This window comes from Antechinus flavipes, chromosome 2 (genome assembly GCF_016432865.1).
Source record: "Antechinus flavipes isolate AdamAnt ecotype Samford, QLD, Australia chromosome 2, AdamAnt_v2, whole genome shotgun sequence".
NCBI classification, from domain to species: domain Eukaryota; kingdom Metazoa; phylum Chordata; class Mammalia; order Dasyuromorphia; family Dasyuridae; genus Antechinus; species Antechinus flavipes.
Genome location: NC_067399.1, coordinates 314480250 through 314497327, shown reverse-complemented (window position 1 = coordinate 314497327; position 17078 = coordinate 314480250).

The window sequence follows — 17078 nt, the reverse complement described above, 5'->3', positions numbered from 1 at the left end:
CTAGTCTATTTAGTCCAGTGGCACTTGAGTTAAGGTTTGAAGGAATTTGATAGACTAAAAGGAAGATGGGCAACATTCCAGGTATCTCATGTTACAGATAAGGATATTCACGGTTCTACCCAGCAAGTGACTTATTCAAAGTTGGGAAGTCAGTATTGGAGGTAAGATTCTCTCCCTTCTGGCACACTGCAATTTTATTTATGATGGACATTCATTTCAGTGACTTAAGAACTATTCCTTCTAAGCTTCTTGAAAAACTCTTTTGAAAAGCCTGTCTTTAATTATAAGAATATTATGATATTTAAAATTTTGATGGCCTCTATAGGCCTCTATAGTTGCTGGGAGTTTTGAATTTTATTGATCCAGGTAGTCTTTACCTTTGTTAGAGAAAATGTGGTATAAAAGAGAATTAGCATCAGAGTTGGGAACATCAGGGTTCTGTCTTTGAAAAAAATTGGTTATGTGTCTCTGGGTAACTCACTTCTCACTGTGCCCAGACAATTTTCTAAGATGTGATGAGTTTCAAAAGAAGCTTCTGTATCTGCATTGGTAGGAATCCTTCCTCTGGAGCACCCTGTGTTGATAAAATCCAGAATCTGTACAACAAAAAAGTTGCTTTTTTTTTTTCTTTCTGCTTAGGGATTGACTGATTCGGTTATTCTGGAATTGGAAGACTTTAAAAGTTGCCAGTGGGTTTCACATGCCAAAAAAGCCAGTATTTATTTATTTTATGTTTGTTCCTTTGGCCAATCTGTATGCCTTAGTTAGAAATTAAAAGACCTACTTTAAAGGAAACAGTACTTAGTGAATAAAAATTTGGGAATCGTTGTGAAAATAGTTGACTAATCCAATCTGCGCCCTGGGACTTGGGGGGGAAGGGGGAGGAGGAAGATGAGATTCACCAATTCCATGTGCCAGACACTGTGTAGGGTTACACAGAAGACAGTCCCTTCCCTGAAGCACCTTACAATATGAAGGGGTTGGGGGGTGGGGAGGTAGACATTGTGCAAACAATTATGTACAAATAAGATATACATAGGGTAAATTGGAGATAATCACAGAGGGAAAGGAGTAACATTAAGGAAGGTCAGAAAGCTTCTGATCCAGCCTACAGTGGGCAAAACTGCTGTGGGAAGCAGCGCTGTCTTCATGGTTCTTACAGTCTAGAAGGGGGGTAGGATGCCCTACAATGATGGCAGTAGTCCTCAGTAACATGATCAGTGCATTCATGAGATGTAAAGTGTTCACAAAGCTTCTCTGGTGTTTTTGTTCCATCCCACTGTGAGTAGGCTGGAGTGAATTTCATTAGAAAAAGATTTCTGGCTGTTGTCCCCTAGGCTTAGCCTCGGGGTAGAAAGGTTTGTAGAGTCCAGAATAGCTGAGAGGAGAATTTGTCCCAGTGCTACCTGCTGTGATTCTGAAATGGCTTCAGACTCACTTCCTCAGTCTGAGCCCCTCCCTGATTCCCCTCTTGGTCTTTAGAAGAAGCCATAAGGTCTGACAGATGATTGAGCTTAGTGCTTTCTTATAAAATGCAGTCACTTTTTGCCTGAAGCAATGATAATATCTATCACGAAAAGTAGCAGAGGCTGACTTTCTGAGGCCTTTTTCCCTCCCTTAACAGAGAGTTTTTAGTGAATTTAGCTTCAATAAAAAGTGTGGGTTGACAGTCCAAGAATAGGATGTTCCCCCTACGATAGATAGTTGGTATATTGGCTTTGGAAATAGAGTTCCTTCTTGATCTTGACAAACAGTTAAGCTGAAACTTGAACTCAGATTTTCTGATTATATACATACACACATACACATTTTAATAGTATTTTTTTCTCAAATACATGCAAAGATAGTTTTCAACATTCACTTTTGTAAAACCTTGTCTTCCAAATTTTTCTCCTCCCCTATTTTCCTTCCCCAAGACAGCAAGATAATCCAATATGTTAAATGTGTACAATTCTTCTAAACAATTTCATATTTGCTGTGCTACACAAGAAAAAATCTGATCAAAAGGAGAAAAAAAAACATGAGGGAGAAAAAACCAAGCTATTGTAATGCCAGGGAAACCGAGGCAAGACAGAGATTAGAGGTTTTTAATATTTTAATAGTGGAGAATTTGGAAGCCATGGCCAGGCAGCTGAATGGGACTCTTGTCTCAAAGCATCCAGCAACAAGCAAGTAATTCCAGAGACTTTTATAGGGCTCCAGCAATCACAGAAACAAAGGCAAGAAAGTGGGGGGGTGGGAGGGAGACGGAGCACTGGGAGAGTGGAAATTCCAGGAAGGACCATAACTTTTTAATTCTGACAGGTTGGGGGTGAAAATGGTCTAGCAGGAGACAGGAAGTCTGAGGCAGAAGATAAACAGGAGCTTGAGATAAGCCATTTGGAATTTTGTGACTCTTTAGAATTCCAGAGTGGCTAGAGCTCTGCAGCCCTAATTGTCTCAATCCTAATGAACAGGAAGAAAGAATTGTCACCAGGGGAATGGAGGAAGAACAGTTCAGGGAAACTGAGGCAGGGAAACAGGTATTACAATTTAGGGAAACTGAGACAACACAATAATGACCAAAAAAGTAAAAATACTGTACTTTGATCCATATTGAGTCTCCATAGTTCTCTCTCTGGATGTGGACTTTTCATCATGGTCTATAGAAATTGCCTTGAATCATTTGAAAAAAGCCAAGTCTGTCACAGTTGATCATCACATAATCTCCTTGTTAATGTGTAATGTTTTCTTGGTTAGATTTTCTGATTTTTAATCTGATGCTTTTTCTGTACATCTGCTCTTTGCACCTTTCCATGAACAACTCGAATAACCTTTGGGAACTTTGATGCTGTTTTCTCCAGTTCCATATTTGGATCATTTATAAATGAAGTTGTATGATGCAGCTAATGAATAGGCTATGGGAGCTAAATCACTAATAATTAGAGAAATGCAAATTAAATTAACTCAGGTTCTTTTTCAACCCAGTAGCAATCAGGTAGCAATTAATTGAACAAGTTATAATATATAAATGCAATGAAATACTGTTGTACAGTAAGAAATAAAGGGGATCATTTCAAGGAAACATTTTAAGACTTGTATGAATTGATGCAAAATGAAATGAATGGAACCAAGAGAATATTTATGTAATAACAAATATTGTAAAGAACTTTGAACTGGGTGTGCAATTTTAAAAGAACAGAATAGAAAAAGAATAAATTACCCCTCCCCCCCAATTAAACATCCAAGTTGTCAATCCTGAAAATTAAAAGCAAGATTAATAAAATTGAATAGAAGGAAATTATTAATATGTAAAACTAGGAAATGGTTTTATTAAAAAAAATTTAAACACTGGTTAAAATGATTTTTTTTTAAAAAGAAGAAAATCAAATCACTAGTATTAAAAATGAAAGTGGTGAATACACCACCAATGAAGATGGATTAAAGCAATCATTAGGAATTATTTTGCCCAATTATGTGCCAATAAATTTAACAATTTTAAGCTAAATGGAAGAACACTTACAAAAATGTAAATTGACCAGATTAACAGAAAAGAAAATATCTAAAGAAACTCATTTTAGAAAAAGAAATTGAACAAACAAACTAGATTCCCTAGGAAAAAAGCATCAGCACTTGATGACTTTACAAGTGAATGCTAAAAACATTTAAAGGTCAACTAATTTCAATATTAAATGAGTTATTTGGAATATTAGATGTAAAGAAGAAGTCCTACCACTTTTATGAAACAAATATGCTGATATTCAAATCAGGAACAGCAAAAATAGAAGAAAATTATAGCTCAATCTCATTATGACTACTGATACGAAAATGCTAAATAAAATACCTGCCAGGAGACTACAACAATGTATCACAAAAATACATTATGAACAAGTGGCATTTATAGTAGGAAGGCAGAAGTGATTCAATAAAAGAAAACTATTAACGTAACTAATATCAATAGCAAAAGTAACAAAAGTCATATAGTCATATCAATAGTTGCAGAAAAAGCTTTTGACAAAATACAATACCCAATCCTATTAAAAGCACCTAAAAGCATAGGGATAAGGGAATTTTTCCTTAGAATGACAAGACACATCTACCTAAAACCATCAGCAAACATTATTTGTAATGAAAACGAGCTAAAAGTCTTCCCAAGAAGATCAGGAATGAAACAAGAATGTCCATTATAATAAATATTATTCAGTATTGTCCTAGAAATAATAGCAATAAGAGAAGAAGAAGAAATGGAAGGAATCAAAATGAGCAATGTGGTAATAAAACTATCTCTTTTAGCAGACAATATGATGGTATAAATGGAAAATCCTAGGACTTTAAAAAGCTAGTCAAAAGAATAATTTTAGTGAAGTAGCAGAATATAAAATAAACCCATATAAATCGTCTTTTCTACATATCACTAACAAAACCTTGCAAAAAAAGATAGTAGAATAACCATAGGCTAAATAAAATGCCTGGGAGTATACCTGCCAAGACAAACCCAGGAATTATATGGTTGTAATTATAAACCCTTTTTATCCAAATAAAGGCAGATTTAAATAATTGGAAAAATATTAATTGGTGGGCTGTCAATATTTTAAACATGCTAATTCTACCTTAACTACCTGCTTATTCAATAACAAAAATTTTTTGATCTAGAAAGCAGAATTCACTTGGAATAACAAAAGGTCAAGAATAAAAAAATGTAAAGGAAGGAGGTCCAGGTCTTAAACTGTATAAGGCAGTAATTATCAAAACTTTCTGGCACTGGTTAAGTAAAGAATGGTGGATCAGTGAGAAAGAATAGATACACAATACACAGTAGTAAATTATTATACTATCCTTGTGTTTAATAAATATAAAGATTTGTGTGGAATTAACTGAGTGAAGACACTCTCATGGGAATATAGCCTTAAAGTATATCTTAATTGTGACTTGAGACTTGTAATAACAAGTAGAGCTATAGCTAAAATTAAAAAAATTAAAAAAAAAATTTGCAGGTGTTAGTCTCCTCTTGTTTCCTACCATCTCTCTCTTTTTTTCCCCCCTGAAGCAATTGGGGTTAAGTGACTTGTCCAGGGTCACACAGCTAGGGAGTATTAAGTGTCTCAGACCAGATTTGAATTTAGGTTCTCCTGAGTTCAGGGCTGGTATTCTAGCCACTTTGCCACCTACTGCCCCCCCCCCCCCCATCTCTTAATTAGCATTTAAGTACTTCTTTTAAAGGCAATTTATTCTTTTGTTTCTGGGTTAAATTTTTGCCATTAGAATGCAAGTCTAGACTCCCCAAACAATAGGAAAAAAGACAGGAAAGACTTCTGGGGTCAGGCTATTTGATCTTGTGTTTTGCAGTATTTACTTTGTACTTCTTTTACTGACAAACATCTTGTTAGATGGGAGATACCCTTTCTCCTGAGGTCATAATAAACGCCTTTTTTGATTTTTCTTTACTCTGAGAGTCTCTGATTGTTTTTGTGGTCACTACTGTCCCACAACAGTTTTAAGCTTTGGGACAAGAATTAACTATTTGAAAAAAATAAAAAGAAAAAAGAAGAATTCACTGTTTGGTAAAAATTGCTGGGAAAATTGGAAAGCAATCTGGCAGAAACTAGGTATAGAGCAATATCTTACATCATTTACCAAGATAAGATCAAAATGGATACGTGCCCTAGACATAAAGGGAGATATCATAAGTAAATTAGAAAAATATAGAGCATATTACCTAACAAACTTATGGATAAGAGAAGAATTTATAAATATGCAAAAGATAGCAAATATTGTGTAATATAAATTTGATAATTTTGATTGCATTAAATTAAAAAGATTTTGTACAAATAATTCCATTATAGCTAAGATTAGAAAAAAAGAAGAAAATGGGGAGTGATTTTATAGTTTCTCAGATAAAGGTCTCCTATCTCAAATATATAGAGAACTTTGTCAACTTTATAAGCCTGAGTCATTCTCCAATTGATAAATGATCAAAGGATAAAAACAGGCAGTTTTTGGAGAAAGAAATCTAAGCTATATATATCTATCTATCTATATATCTATCTATCTATATATCTATCTATCTATCTATATATATATATATATAGTCATATAAAAATGCTCTAAACCATTACTAATTAAAGAAATGCAAATTAATACAACTTTTAGATATTATCTCACATCTATCAGATTGGCTAAGATGATAGAAGAGGAAAAATGACAAATGTTGGAGGGTATATGGAAAAATTGGGACACTAATACACTATTGGTAGAATGCTGAATTGATCCAATCATTTTAGAGAGCAATCTCTAATTATGCCCAAAGATTGATGAAGTTGTGTATACTTTTTGATCCAGTGTGTGGGACGGGTGCTAGACCCCTTCCCCAAATTAATTAATCAGAGACATCTTTAGGTAAAAGTGAAGGTATTTATTTAGTCCCTGCAGGGAGAGGCCCAGAAACACACCTGAGAGCCATCCCAGCTTTTTCCCCTCCTCTCCCCTCCCCGCATTTCCTCTCTTCCCCCCCCTCCCCGGTGTGCCTGACCTAGCAAGCAGGAAGTAATAAAGCTGTTTAAATAGCAAAGACCCAAGTCTTTTAATTGGATGGACTAAAAAAGGAAATAACTATTATTGACCAATGGTCACCAATGTTGTCTGCTTCCTGTGGGTCACATCACTTCCTGACGCTGACCTAGGGTCTGACCTTTAGAGACTTCTAGGCCTAGAGATCATGTGACTTCCTACAAGCTGGGCCCATAGGGACCATGTGATTTAGGCCTAGTCTGACTTACTCCATCTCATACTTTCTTTTTTTTTATTATAGCTTTTTATTTACAAGATATATGTATGGATAATTTTACAGCATTGACAATCACCAATCTTTTGTTCCAATTTTTCCCTCTTTCCCCCACCCCCTCCCCCAGATGGCAGGTTGACCAATACATGTTAAATCATCTCATACCCTTTTTGAGAAAACTTCACTTGGTCTTGAAGAAGGATCCTGAAACTCTAAAACTTCTTCAACTCTGCCTCAGTGAGGGACCTGCCCGAGGGAAACAAGACAAACAGCTTCATTCTGTTATCTAGGTGGGGTTGGTTCAGCCCTGAGCAAAAGAATTCCAGACCTATTGAATTAAAGAAACTCATTCAATTCTACTCAAATTCCAGCCCAAGCTGAAACCCAGCTTGTAGATGAGCCAACTTGGGCTGTCCCAGCCCGCACTGGGTCTGACCTGCTCGCTGTCCCAGCCCCCACTAAGACCCAATATAATAGCTTCCTTCAACAAAGGTCTTTTGCAGATGAACCTCGGTAGCTCCCTTTGCTGCCAGGACCTTCTGTCCACTGAGAACTGAATTCTCAGCAAAACTCCATTTTCTGCCACTATAGACGTCAGTCTCTTGGTAAACTGATTTCTATCTAACAATAAACTTCCATTTTGTAACCAATATTTCGGGAATGAGTGAATTCTTTCACTCCTAAAACCTATGACCGATTTAAAGGGGATTTTTAACAACTCTCTTATAGCCACTAATCTAGACCACTCAAACAGCATCAGTCTCACTCATCAGCAATATCACTATCAGGACTATTTCTCAAAGTGATCAGGGGAAAAGAAAATGAATCTATTATGTTCTAAAGTATTTATAGCGGCTCTCCTTGTGGTGAAAATTAAGTGAATCACTATCCATTGGGGAATGGCTGAATAAATTGTGGAATATCATTGTGATGGAATACTATTCTGCATTAAGAAATGAGGAGCAGGTTGATGTTAGGGAGACATGGAAACACTTAGATGAAATAATGCAGAGCAAAATGAGCAGAACCCAGAGAATATTGTGTAAGGTAACAGGAATGATGTTCCAAGAGTCAATGTGAATTAGTAGACTGAATTATAGGAATATTCCAATTGAGTATAAAGGACCTGTGAAGGTCCTTGAAGGAAATTGTTATCTGTTTCCAAAGAAAGAATTAATATATGGAACTATATCGACCTTCTCAGGTAGGGAAGAAGGGAAACAACTAGTACTCAAATTTAACCAAAAATTTTTTTAAAAAATTGCATGAGGGAATTGCAAAGCAAAGTGCAGGTGAGCAAGGTCTATGAGAAATCAAACCATTGATTTGTTTATTCAAGTAAAACATTATGGAGAAGATGGCATTTTGAATTGAGATTTAAAGCATAGGTAGGAGTTGTAGAGGATAAAATGGAGACGGACATATCAAACATAGAGAATATGAGCAAAGGCAATGAGGTGGGAGATTGTAGAGTGTGTTCAGGGACTGTGATGACAGCTACCATTTATATAATGTTTTAAGGTTTGCAAAGTGTTTTAAAAATATCTCATTTTACTTGGACAATGCAGACCTGTTTGTGTAGAAGATAGGTCATTACCTAAGGGGACTGGCCTTGGAACATGCATAGTGTGCTCTATCTGCTGACCATGCAAGAGGAGGCTTAATGAACTAACCTCTAGAAATGTCTTACACTTCAGAGCATATTCTTTGACTATTCCCTATGTGCTTACTATATGGTGAAGACCAAGCCTTAATCACTGAATACGTGTTGCCTCAGGCAAACTGAACCCTGGGAAAAACCTTAGTTCTAGGATGGTCCTGGATACTCTCCAGTCTTCCTGATCTATATCTTACCACTGGACCCAGATGGCTTTGGAGGAGGAAGTGAGGCTGGTAACTTTGCACAGCCCTCCCTCATTTAAAGTTAACTTATTTGCATGTCATGTCATTACCTTCCAGAAAGAAGAAAAAATAAAATAGTAACAATTGTATGGTGATGAAAGGCTTTTTGATTGTTTGCTGGACATGCAAAAAGACAGAAAAAGTCAATTACTCCCTCTCCCTAGTGGGTTTTGAGTGAAGAGGTTGAACTGCTTTGGGCCTCTGGGCTAGGAAAGCTCCTCAGGACCCTCTCTTTCACTTGGTCATTATGAAACCAGAGAAGTCAAACACCCAACCTATGGGCCAAAGTGTTCCCCCAAATGACTGAGTGAATCAGACTCAGATTAAGATGAGGTAGTACAACATTTAACAAAGTAAATAGAAATACAATGCAGCACAGATAGTTAATTTTTGATCTTCTTTGTCAATATGGAACTTGCAGAAATGTTTTGATTTCAGTTTTACCTCACTGGTCTAGGCTATAATCTTGAGAGTTTCAAAACGTTGGAAGAGGAACTACAGATTCAGCAATAGAAGTCCATGGCAGTGTCTACTATTGCCCTAGGCACCAAGTCTGCTGAGCTAGCACAGTCCTAAGGAGCTACCTTCATAATCAGTCAAGCAGGGAATCATCTGGCTCTTGAGATATTGCATCCTGTACTTAAAAGAGCAACCCAACTCACTCACTAACTATGCCATATCTAAAAGAGAATTTGGGGAAAGGAACATTTAATCGCAAACACCCTTAAGTTTGATCATGTTCCTCATATGAAGATGGCAGTTTTCCTAGTTGAGAAAGATTTATAACTTCTAAATAAAGCATGAAATATCAACTGGCCAAATTAATAATAGAAAATTAGGATCCATGCTATTGGGATGACATTAGGGAAATATTATCTGAAATTGAGTGGGACAAATATGTTAAGATGGGATAGAGTCCACTCCAAGGCCCACTTTCCTGATCAGTGACTCTACTCACAACCATTTCAGGAAAGACTCCAGCAATGTTTCACCTCACTTACCTCTAGATTCACTCTCCAGGCTACTTGACTATCAGTTTGTTCCTTCTGGGTCCCATTTTTGTCCATCTCCACTCTTGCTTTCCAGTTCCTTTATATGTGTTGTTTTCTCCCATTGGAATGTAAACTCACTGAAGGTAGAGACTCTTATCTTCTTGTATTCATAACCCTAGTCCCTGGAATACAGTAAGTACTTAATAAGTGTCCTGTCTATTTATTTCAGGAGAAAGGAAATCTGTCAAACTCCCCAAGGTTACTCTTAAAATTTTTACTCAGTAGCCATGCTCTGGAGACCTGACCTACCAGTGTAAGTTGGAGGTGGGAGAATAAGACTCAGAATTTATTATATACTATAAATAGATACATTAATGAAAATAATATAAGATCATGGTGGAATGGCAGATATCAGATACCAGATTCTGGCAGGCTTTAAAATATTAGAAAAGGAGTTTCAACTCTGAAGCCAGTACAAAGCCAATGAAAATTTTTGAACAGAGAGATAAAACTGCCATGTCCATACTAAGGAAGATTATGTTGGCAGAGGTATAAAAGGTTGATTGGAAGAACAAGATAATGGAGGTAGGAAGAACTATTAGGAAGATATTGACATAGTAAAGCCTGGTGTCAATAAAATCCTAGACTAATTCAGAGTAGAAGGGATTTGTGTGAGATGTATGAGATAAGAAAGAAAGGTCAAAGGTAATCCCCAAGGTTGGAAACATGGGCAGATGAGATGAATGCTACTTATAGAAGTGGTGAAATTAGAAGGAAGAATAGATAATAAGCTGTTTTTATTTGTTAAATTTGGGGTGCTGGTGGAGCATTCAGTAGGAGACACCTTATAAGCAGGTTGAGATGTGAGTTTTAGAACTCAAGGAAAAAAGTCATGCTTTACAGAAATAGATTTGGCAGTCATCTGCATGTAGGTAAAAATAAATGAGATAATACTACTACTGAGATACATTCATCATACATGAGGTAATAGTATAAGACATTACCTAGCAAATATTATAGGATCAGAGACCATCTATCTCAATCGTTCAAATCTTCTTCATTTCTTTACATATCTCAGTATCACTTTCCATTTTCTCCTTCCCTATTCTGGTCATAAAAGAAAAGGCAGTGCAGGGGTTGGAGCACTTGGCCTGAAGTCAGGGAAACCTGAGTTTAACTTTAGCCTCAGATATTTGGGTGATCTTCCATAAGTCATTCAACCTCTGTTTACCTCAGTTTCCATGATGGTAAAATGGGAGTAATAAGAGCAGTTACTTCTCAGGATTTTTTTCAGTATCCAATAAGATAATATTTGTAAAAAGTATTTAGCCCAATGCCTGGCACAAAGTAGGATATAACTATTTCTTTCCTTCTCCTTTCCCCCCAATCCTCACTTCTCATGAAAATTAATTATCACAGACTAGGCTTAATTTAGGCCAGTCCATTTCAAGTTTGAGGTTTCAAATACAATTAGGCATTATGGATCTTAAAATATAACTAAAATCACTTTATTAATATAATCTTGGTTTCCAGCCAAGTCAGAAGCATTTTTTAAAAATAGTTTGTAATTCTTATTTTTTCAATTAACAAATGTTTAAAATTTTAAATGTCTCTTTCATATTCCCCCACACTGAGCAAATAAAAATAAGTACAATGCTCATTATTTACTTCCAGTCTCCAGACAGAGTGAATACAAGAGCTTCAAAAGGGGAATAACTACAGGGAGGACAATTAAAAAAAATTCTTGCAGATACTTAAAAGAAGCTAGATCCTCAACATATTCTTAATTTCTAACTTGCATTGTCTGATCAATTATCATAGACTTAGTTCACTTCAACAATACAGCAATCCAAGACAATTCCAATAGACTTGTGATAGAAAATTCCATCTACATCGAGAGAAAGAACTATGGAGACTGGATGCAGATTAAAACATATTATTTTCACTTTGATTTTTTTTCTTCTTGTGGTTTTTCCCTTTTGTTCTTATTTTTCTTTTATAACATGACTAATATGAAAATATGTTTAAAATTATTGTATATGTATAACCTATATCAGATTGCTTACTATCTTGAAGAAGGGAGAGGGAAAAGGAGGGAAGGAGAAAAAATTTGGAACTCAAAATCTTACAAAAATGAATGTTGAAAACTATCTTTACACAAAATTGGAAAAAATAAAATACTATTAAGTGGTGGGGGTGGGGATTTCTAATTTGCCTTTCTAAAGATTTCAGGAACCTCCTTTTTGAGTGGAAGCGGAACCTTTCTTGTGGTTGAGTCAGATTTCATCTTATTCCATCTAAAGAATTCAAACATTTGTGTGTTTTCTGATATAGTATGATATATATAATTTATTTTATTTCCATTGATATTTGCTTAAATAAATTAATTTATTCATTATTTGCTATTTGGAATGATCTTTTGTGTTACCATTGTTTGGTGAGATGTATCATACATTGCATGTACTTTCAGGCTCTTCTAATGTAATGATTATGCTGAGTTATTTCCTCTACTTTTTGTTTTTGTCTTTAAAATATTATTTGTTATTTGGAAATATGTTTAAAAGAATTGTATATGTATAACCTATATCAGATTGCTTGCTATCTTGGGGAGAGGAAAAGTTAGGGAGGGAGGGAAAAATTTAGAACCAAAATCTTACAAAAATGAATATTTAAAAGTATGTTTACATGTCTTTGGAAAAATAAAATTCTATTGAGAAAAATAGATTAAAATATTATTTGTTATATGGAATACCTTTCTGGGAGCAGAAGAGGGAGTAATAGAAGGTAGTGCTTGTCTAGAGTTATATAGCTCACAAGTGTCTGAAGTCAGGTTTATATTGTGGAGGAGAACACAACCAAAAGTGAGCAGTACTGCCAAGAGGTAAAAAATGAGAAAATGCAGGGCCCAGGTTAGTTTGGTAAATCAGCTTCCAGATGGAATAAAATAAAACACATATGGAACATTTATTTAGCAGCTAATCACATAGTCCATAAAGAATACTCAGCAACATGGAAAAGATAACTTTGAAAGATTTAAGAAAGATGGAGAAGGATTTTGGAAAGGTGACAGATTAGGTCAGAAAATTCCAAACTCTCCAGTACAAAACAAAATTGTACTTCAAGGTGAACATTGGTGAAAAACAAATAAAACTGGGACAGAACAAGGGCTCTCCTGGGACAAACTCAGAAGATAAAGACCCATAGATTTAACTGGTGGGAAGTGTAAATACCTCCAGGCTAGCTCCACTGAACAGCTTGAGGGAAGCTCTGGGGTTAGCTGGATTCAGAGGTAGCCTCAACTCAAAGCACAGAAACTTTCACCTGGAAGTGAGAGGAGTCAGGGATCTGAGTCCTGGAAGATTGAGAGAGCCTCTGCTGAAAAGGAACCACAGGCCAGTTGTGCTACTATTCCAATACGTGTCCAATGAGTGCAGAAGCACTGGGGCAGGAAAGCTACTGCCTTTTTTAGGCCTATAATTTAGGCAATTATAGGAAGGTTGAGTTCTTGATTTAGGGTTCTAGGCCAGAGGGGAGAACTGAAGTGAAGCCAAAGGCACCATCCCTATTCCCCACTCCAGGATTAGAGATGATTACACTAATAAATTCTCATTAAAAAAACAAACAAACAAACAAACAAACAAAAAACAGGCTAAGGAGAAAAAACCCAAGCATAGAAACTTACTACAGGAATAGGAAAAACCAGAGTTCATCTCAGAGGAGAATGCTGAAGTAAAAAAAATCCTCTCCTACCCCAAAAAATAATGTTTAATGGCTATCTGCCTAGAAAAAATGTATAGAAGAACTCAAAAAATGAGAGAGAGAGAGAAGAAAAAATAAAATAAATAAAAACCATCCAAGAAAAATAAGAAGATTATAAAAAGAAAGTCAACCAAGTAGAAAAGGAGATCCAGAGTCTTAAACAAGAAAATAATTCTTTGAAAATTAGAACTGGGCAAGAAGCCAGTGAAATGATGAGACCAAGAAATAACAAAACAAAATATAATGAATAAGGAAAAGGAGAGAATGTTAAATATCTTATAAGAAAAACAACAGATCTGGAGAACAGATCAAGAAGAAAAAACATAAAAATAACTAGACTACCTGAAAGCTGTGACCAAAAAAATAAAGAAAGAAAGAACCTAGACACAACAATACAAGGAATAATCAAAGATAATTGCTCTGAAGTGATAGAACAAGAGAGTAAAGTAGAAACAGAAAAAAAAATCTCAAAGAAATTCTAAAAGAAAAACACATAGGAATTTCAAAACTCCCAGATCAAAGAAAAAATTTTCAAGAAACAAACAAACAACAACAACAACAAATTCAAATATGCTGGAGCTACAATAAGAATTGTACAGTATCTGTGCAATAGCTATAAAAAAAGATTGTAGCCAATCTGGAACCAATCAAAATAATTAGACCTGTGGCCAAAATTGAGTATATTCTACAAAATGAGGCATAATGTTGAATGAGAAAAAGTGGACATTCAATGAACTTGCAGATTTTAAGGATTTTGTCTCAACCAAACCTGAACTCAACAGAAAATTTAACATATAATTTAACATCAAAGACTAATTTCAAGGGACTCAATAATGATAGATTGTTTATGTTTTTATGTGGAAATATAAACCATATGTCTAAGGTTGACATTAGTAATTGGAAAGTCCAAAAGAAAAACTGGGGCAGAGCTCAGTATGATCTGATTCTAAAAAGGAAAATTGTCTAGGAAAAGGCAAAAATATTCTTGCTAACTGTGTGAATGTTATATGAATGAGGTGCAGAAGGACCAATTCAGAAATATTAGATGGGGAAGAAAAACTGGAAGTTCTGAAAATCTACTCAGGTCAGAAATGAATTGAATAGGGGATAATACATATTTATACCATGAAGGGTATAGCATCCTCCAAAATCTAAAGAAATAAGGGAGGAGGAAATAGGATAAGCTAAGATATAAAAGGGTGTTTAGATTTAGGGCAATGGAATAAGGTATGTAAGTTAATGGGAAAGGGAGAAAGAGGGAGGGAAAGGGTAAAAAGAGAAGACAGGGAGGGATTCATGAGTGGGGGGGAGGTTCAGTAATAGCAAAACAAGTTAGGGAGGAGAACCTAAAGTAGAAAAATTAGGAAATAAAAGATATATTCAAACCTAGTGACAAGGATAAGGATTAGAATTTATTAAAAAAAAAAAAGAAGTAGGGCTAGTAGTAATCATTGATCTCAGACAAAGTCAAATTAAAAATTCAATCAAGAGAGAAATCTACATTATACATCAACCACATTAATAGTTTTAAATATGTCTTTGTATGTATAAATGTGTGTATATATGTATATGTGTAAATATGCATGTAGATGTATATGTGTGCGTATATAGATATGTGTATACACACACACTCACACATATATATTTCCTTGCTTAACTATAGCCTGCTTCGGGGAGATAGGGGAAGTGAAAAGAAAAAACAAAAATAAAGTAAAAAGCAGAGAACAAAGTAATAACCTACAAGAATACAAAGAAAAGATGATAGTCATGTCTTCTATTATTATATGTGCCTTCATGAAATAGAAATTTACTGTTAGTTATTTTGAATCCTCTCTGATGTCCTGATGGGACATAACAATGTTTTGTTTTCCTTTTTCTGTCTTTATTTCTAATTTTTTTTAATTTTGTATTTAGTTTTAAATTAAAAAAAAAGACGAATTCTGATTGATAATAATGATCAATCATTCTAATAATGATCTTTAAATTAAGCATGTTCCCACCTTCTGACAAAGATGTGATGAATTCGTGATGAAGAATGAGATAAATGTTTTTGAATGTGTCAATGCAGGATTTACATTACTTAACTATGCATATTTCTGGCAAAGGTTATGTTGAGATGAGAGATAGAGAAAGTATATTTTTAATTGAAAAAAAATTAAGTTAAAAACATATTAGAAACATAGTGATTTCAGTCAGATAATTTTTTTTTTTGTAAATATCCTTTAGTGACCAGGAAGCCTTGTTGTTGAGCCTTATTTAACCTTAACCTATGCCAACTGTATCAGATGCAGGTTTGGATTCTGGCTCTGATACTAATCTAATGGTGTAGCCTTGGGCAGGTCTAATAATAATAATAATAATAATAATGTTTATAATAATACAATTTTCATATCACTATGTTTTCAAAAGGTCAGTGAAATGGTACCATTTCACTGTGAATGGAGTGTTGATCTTGGAGTCAGGAAGACTCATCTTCCTGAGTATGCATATGACCTAAGAAACTTATTAGCTTTATGACCCTGACAAGCCACTTAACCCTGTCTGCCTCAGTTTTCTCATCTGTAAAATGAGCTTGAGGAGGAAAAGGCAAATGATTCCAGTATATCTACCAAGAAAACCCCAAAGGGGATCACAAAGAGTCAGACATAACTAAAAAACAATTGAGCTACATCAAACAACACATAAAAGTGGGTTTTTTTTTTTAAAATGAAAATATTATTCCTATTTTATAGGAAACAATACCTCATTAGCAAAGCAAGCACAGTACATTGGAAAAGGCTGTGTATCCTAAGTCACAGAGAGCTGAAAGAGTTGTGTAATGGAAAGATCACAAGCTTTGGAGTAAGAAATCATAATTTTGAATGACCACAGCTACTGAATACTTCGGTGACCTTGGGCCTGTGTGTCTATTTAGCCTTTCTGAGCTTAAGTTTCATCATTTGTAAAATAAGATTAGAATAGGTCCCTTCCCATCTCTAAATCTTTGATCTTAGTACAACACTCCTATTGGGCTCATTCTCCTAACTCTCATTGGCTGTTGGATACTCAGAAGGTAACTGAGTATTTTTTTCTAGATTTTAGGGATAATCCTGAAGGATTGGGGATAATTTTCTACTAGTCATGAGCTCCCACCAGCATGCTACCTATTGATTAACAATTGGCTAGATAATGTTAATTAGCTTTGATGTGTCAGAAAATTTGTTAAAGGTCTCAACCTGTGTGGGACACAGAAGACCACTACCCAAAAGGACTATTCAGAGATCACTCAAAGTAGAAAGCAGAAAGATTGTTTATTATTAAATTCTCATGAGAATGGGCAGTCCTACTGCAAGACAAGGTATCGCAGGAGGGCTGAAGAATTAGTAAATATACACAGCTTTTATAGATATTGTTACAAGAGATTACATCACAAGTAAGAGAGCATGGGGGGGGGGCATCTAATTGGTTGTTGCCTTCAAAATCAGGCCTTCAGGCTTTAGTTAATCAAACAGGCAGTGTTTAAACTAATAGTCTAAATATCGATAAATGTCAAATACTGATAAATGTCACTGACTAATGTGAAGTAAATATGTCTGTAACTAACCAAGGCTAAGTAAATACACCTGCACATATTGTACTTATGCAGGTCATAGGGAAACACAGGAATAATGAAAATGAAGAAAAAG